At 44.8% G+C, this 6,068-nt stretch overlaps 1 long non-coding RNA gene across 1 annotated transcript; it reads right to left on the bottom strand.

Moving 5' to 3' along the window:
• Window positions 1-750: 750 nt before the first annotated feature.
• Window positions 751-5,881, bottom strand: LOC141567458 (uncharacterized). The gene is made up of 4 exons (XR_012490099.2): window positions 5,564-5,881; window positions 4,063-4,312; window positions 3,348-3,486; window positions 751-2,031 (listed from the first exon to the last, which is right to left on the bottom strand). It is a non-coding gene; the product is annotated as an uncharacterized LOC141567458 (long non-coding RNA).
• Between the last annotated feature and the right edge of the window lie 187 nt (window positions 5,882-6,068).

Raw genomic sequence — 6,068 nt, 5'->3', positions numbered from 1 at the left:
ATAAAAATGCATGGATCCCCTGGCATGTATGAAGTTCTGCACTGGGAAGTCCTGGAACAGACCATTTTGTTCCTTTATTTGGTCTGTGATTTAGAGCAGAAACTCAGGCTGGGTGTAAGGCCACATGTATCAGACCACGTGAGACTGTGCAATGTAGGTCATATCTATTGATTTCAATCATTTTGAATATTAATTAACAAAATATATCTACATGTTTAAAATAATACCATGGTCTCCGCTCCCATTCTACCTCACCACCTAGGCCTCTCTGCAGAGGCAGCGCTGTCATCTTGCCAGCTGTTTCTGCTGGGAACCGACCCCATGCTTCTTACTGATTCCTTCGTATGGCTATTTCTTGATTGCCAGTGTTCGCTTTGGGTATAATAGATGGGGATTTACCTCTTTTATTCCACTCCCAAAGTATTTAATCACTATTTTTAGTAAAATGCATCACCAGTGGTAACTTAATTATTACAATACAAATGTTGCTCATTATAGAGTCAAAATAGTCTACTGTGATTATATTTTTTTCATGTACGAACTTTGTTTCTGGAGTATCTGTCTTTTTTTTTTTTTACTTTTGTCTTATTTCTTTTTATCTGCCATTGTGGGCCATATTATTTTGCATATACATTTTCCTCTTAGATAGCAATTGATAAAGACTCTTCAAGCACCCGAATTCATTTTTCATTCTAATTGGGAAATGCGTTCTTATTTTAAATGCAGTAAGAACTATACCAGAAAAAGATAAGCCATTGCAAAGATTTACTTATGCTTTCTAAGCAATCATACAGGGTGAATTACACGAAATAATGCAACACAGTGACCTGCTTTACAAGTATGAGATAGGGAGAGTAATCCCCATTCCCCCGGAAACAAGCTTTGGTGAGGGAATCAAGGCTGCTTCTACCCCTAGCAATGACGTTTGAGCCTGAGACCCCTTTCATTCTCCAGTCTTTGGTAAGAGGACTTCTGGGCTGCACATGGGACTAGCCTCTTGATAGTGGTTATTTGTTGCTCAGATGTCAGACCATCAGTTCAAGCATAGCATGTGCTACGTGGGCCTTCCGAGTGTATGCACAACTGTTGACAACCCCTCCTTTTCCATGTCTCTCAGGAGTCTTACTAGAATTTTTAGGGCATTTGACTTAGAAAAATAAACAACTAATCTAATAAACCTAGCTGACATTCCACAAAAGGAAGTAATTAATATAGTATGTGGTTCTCCCATGACAACTGAGCCAAATAGCAACAAGGAAGTAGTCATGTGTCTTCCTCTCCCAACCCCAGGGTCGGTATATAAGGCGCCCCCAGCAGAAGGGGCATCAGACCTCCCTCACCTCCTGAATATCTCTCCTCACTTCACTCAAGTCCTCTCTACTGACACCATGGGGTGCTGTGGCTGTGGTGGTCGCTGTGGTGGCTGCGGTGGTGGCTGTGGTGGTGGCTGCGGTGGTGGCTGTGGTGGTGGCTGTGGTGGCTGCGGTGGTGGCTGTGGTGGCTGCGGTGGTGGCTGCGGTGGCTGTGGCACCTGCAGAACCTACCGGGTTGGCTGCTGCTCCAGCTGCTGTCCCTGCTGCTGTGGCTGCTGTGGGGGCTGCTGCAGCGTCCCCGTGGTCTGCTGCTGCCGCCGCTCCTGTGGCTGTGGCTCCTGTGGCTGTGGCTCATGTGGCTGTGGCTCGTGTGGCTGCGGCTGCGGGAAGGGCTGCTGTCAGCAGAAATGCTGTTGTCAGCGGAAGTGCTGCTGCCAGAAGCAATGCTGCTGCTAGGCGGCCAGCCTCTGTCTCTAAGGAAAGAGATGCCCGAAGCCTTGCTCACCGCATTTGGTAAAACTCTCCTCCATCCCCCCCTGCCTGCTTCCTCCTGTCCTGTGTATCTCATGCCTCAGAATTGCTCATTCCATCCTGTATACTGAAGGTACGAGCTGGTTTCTTCCCTTCAGCCTGGTATCATGATGACATCAATTTCTTCTCCTTGTATCTTCCAGAACTTAGCATCAAGGAGCATCAATTCTCTGTCATCCTTGGAATCCTGCCTCCATTTGGAAACAAGATAAAAGACCACCATATATTATCAACATTAGCGGGTAGGAACACAGGCACCCACACTAAAAAATTTATATTATGCGTTTAACAAAATTAAGTCATAATAGCTAATATTTCATTTTCTTGAAAAAATTACTTATGACGAACTTTTTTCTTTTGTATTGGACATTAACTTCTTCCCATTTTTACATCTGTTTTTTTAAATAAGCAACTTTTTCTTAATAAAAAAATAATCTTCCCTATTTTAATGTGTCTCTGTTCAATAAGATGTGTAACCGCCATGGGTGAGGCAAACAGAACAAAAGACAAGATGATATTTAAAGACTTGGGATAGGTTTCAGTTTATGAGTGCTTTCTCCCACCTCCATGTACATTCCTTCCTTAATTTCAAGTACATAAAATAAGCTGCAAAGCTGTTATTATCCAGAGCATTTGAGATCTTGCTCCCCGGCACATGTCATCAGTTTGGCTCAAATTAACTCTCACAAAAATTCTCTAGGTTTGGATGTTTCTTATGTCGACAGATTCAAATCGATTTTTTTGTACATTATTGCAGTCACATTGTTTGGTCACAACGTAAGAAGCTCTCATTTTCTGGGTAAGTTGATCAAGTGAGTGGTTTACACTTTCCATGGCTTTTTATTTGCCTTCCAGCAGCATTTGACACAGTTGACCACTCCCTTCTCCCTAAGACCCCCACCCCAGCCCATTACCTTCCTCCTTCCTCATAACTCCTTTCCCTCTCTCCTTCCCTCCCTCACTGCTATTCTCCTCCTGCCTCCTGTCATTTTTCCCCCAACATTGACACCCCACGGCTTCGACCCCAACCCTATTCTCCATCATTCTGCATCTTCATCTGATCTCTACTCTTCCCCCCCCCCCATAATACTTAACACTTTCTAAAAACATACCATAAAATACATGAATTTATCATGTTTACTCTATGGTGTTCCTTCTACGTCATCCCATGTCCAATTGGAATATACATCCTACAAAACAAATATTTCTAACTCTCCTGTTCACTGATGTATCTCAAGCACCTAGAACAGTGTCTTCAAACACCCGTACTCAATAAATAGCTTTGTAATGAATGGGTTATTTTAAACAATCTTTTACGTATGGAAAATGCTACACATCCATAAAAGTGAATAGAACAATAAATTCCTAAAAGCAATCACCCACATCAACAATTAACAACACATAGCCCATCTCTGGCCTCATCCACAGCCCTCCCACTGTGACCGGAGAGGAGGGCCTTCTCAATGAGAAGTCCAGGCTTGGCTCTCACACCGGGGTTCAAACCTGGTAGAATCCAGCTAGCTTCCACACCGGGGTTGAACCGGGCCTCGGGGAGGAGAACTGGGAATCCCAGCTGCTACGTTGCCGGGGTTTGGGCCCTCCTTGGCGCGGGGTCCAGGTTCTTGGCATCTCGAGCAAAGAACTGAACAAGACACAGAGGTAAAGTGGTGAAATAAGTTTATTAGAGGAGATAGTACATTCCAAAGAATTAGGAACGGACCCGAGCACAAAGAAAAGTGGCTCAGGGCTCAAGGTGGCATTATTAGGAGAGAAAGTACACTCCAAAGGGTTTGGACCGCCCTGAGCAAAGGCAAGGCTCAAGGAGAGCAGCACTCCCAGGAGCCTGGGGGTTTTATCTTTTTTTCTCTGGGATGGGCTGTTCCTCTCCAGGAGGGACCGCTTGATTGACACCTGTGATAGGTAAGGGGCTATTACCTCATCCTCTTAGACTGCGCATGTCCCTTCCCAAAATTCAGTCTGTTATAATGATATTAATGAACGACTGGGCATATGTACGATATAATGATGGTATCATGAGGCTAGGGTGAGATGGAGGTCGTGATGGCCTTCTACCATGCAGGTGTGAGCAACCGCTCCAATTTAGCTAGGTCCTCACAGAGGTTAATGGCTAGGGCAGATACGGAAAAATTCGGGAGGTATCCAGGTGGTGCTCCCCATAGATTGTGTTCCACAGGCAGGAATACAGAGACACAATTACCTGTTTCTAAATGCCTTGTTTTTCCTGAGAGATGTAATCCCCATAAATCTGTGTGGGGAGTTGAGGGATGGGAGGTCTCTTTCTTCTGTATCTGCTTCAAGCTGAGAAGGGAGGGTAGAGCTGTCTTTACCTAGTGGGGATTCACAAAACTCTCACCCTATCTGATCTTAAGTAATAAGGGGTTTCATATCTCCTTTGGTTAGGGTGCACTGGAAGCCTCACTGGGACATCATTCATATCCTGACGGCCCCTAGATGAGGAGAAACAGAAGTTAGTTAATAAATTTAAAGCTCTGGCTCCAGGAGTAGGACTTGAAGCCCAATTACCTTAATCTCACCCAGGAGTTAGGTATGGACTGGCCCGGAGGAGTGTTAAAACCCATTTGGTCTCTGGGATGGCATTTGTTTATCCAGGAGTTAGGTCTGGAATGGCTTGGGGGGATGTTGGGCTACAAATATTATAACTCACAGGCTTTTAAGTAGTTATTAGGCAGGGGTGAGAGACATGCTGTGATTTAGGCTAGGAGCAATCTTTAGGATTTAGAAACTGATTAGAAGAGTGATTAAAATCAGGGGCTAAGGAGTTAAGACACTAGGGAAAAGGAGACTTAAAATTTCTATATTGAGGAGACTTAAAAATTTTATAGAGAGGGGGCTCTCCCATATCACCACCACTGGATCATATGGAACCAAATTTAGACCTCATGTCAACGCATCAGCAAATATGGTTACATTTCTATGAATGAGCGAATTTCTCATCATCTCTCTCTCTAGTTTAGACTACGTCTATGAAATATCAGAGAAACACAGATGTAAACTTCTAAAGGTCTAAACTGAGGTTGTCTCTTGGCGAGAGGTGTAGAGAAAATCATGATACCCTCAAACGTTTAAGAAAATTTCACAGTGATCTCTGGAAGGGCCCTGCCACTTACAAGGGTACTCCCACTCCCCAGGTGTGTCTTGGTTATTTATAGGTAGACTTTCCTCAAATCATAGGTAAGTGAGGATAGAAAATCCAAACCGTTAAGACAGTGACCCAAGACACCTGGGGGAATTTTAATCAATTTCATTCCCATTAGCAACCCTCGGAAACCAAGCAGTATTTTATCTTTGGGGATTTCCATTTCCACCAACAGTTTAACAGAAAAAGGGTTTTGTTTTGTTTTGTTTAATTCCATTTCAACCAGTGAGAATTTTATAATGCTTTTTTTAACCTCCGCTTAATAAAAAGTATTTAATATATGACCTATTTGTATCAGAAAATTCTCAAGGCCAGGAAAACACTCCATCCCTCCACCTTAAAAAAAAAAAAAAAAGCATAAAGCGGTAATTATAGACATTGACACTGGCGCCAGAATGCCACAACAACAAATCCAGGCTTCTCTATTTATTAGTCTTATTTCCCTCTGTCTCACTTTCTTCATATGCAGAATGGGGATCATAGCGGTTCCTCTCTCATAAGTCTTTGGCAGAAATACATGGATTTATAAGAAAGGACTTACTGACATATTTATTAATAGAGCGACACTGCCTTCAGTCCACCCTGCTTTATTACGTTGACATTGGGTATCAGTCTATTACTTCGAGGTGTTCCTTTCAGGCCTGGAGTTGGTATTTGCCCGGACTGCGGATTCCCGCCTCCAGTTTAAAGGTCCTGGACTCCAGTAACTGGCTCCACAACACACTGGGCGGGGCGTCCGGGCTCCATCCCGCCGCCACCCCTACCTCCAGCGCTCGGCTTCGCGTGAGGGGATGAGCGAAGGTCCCAGGGCCCGTGATCCCGAGATGAGCGGTGTGGAGAGCAGAAAACCCCTCCTATAGGTAAGAGTAGCTCCGAAGGTGAATTAATTGAAGCAATCGCATCACCGCTCGGCCGCAGCACTCCCCCCTTGCCCAGTTTCCGGGGCGCAGGTAGGGCGGGCACCTGCGTCGCTGTGGGCGGGCTGGGACCGGCCTGGAGTCTGCGTCCTGGAGTCTGCGTCCTGGAGCGGACCGGGAGGGCGAGCT

Source organism: Rhinolophus sinicus, chromosome 17 (assembly GCF_057876585.1).
Source record: "Rhinolophus sinicus isolate RSI-liver-muscle chromosome 17, RSI-T2T, whole genome shotgun sequence".
Lineage (NCBI taxonomy): Eukaryota > Metazoa > Chordata > Mammalia > Chiroptera > Rhinolophidae > Rhinolophus > Rhinolophus sinicus.
The sequence above is the reverse complement of the archived record's forward strand: the minus strand, read 5'-3'. Positions and strand labels throughout refer to the sequence as shown.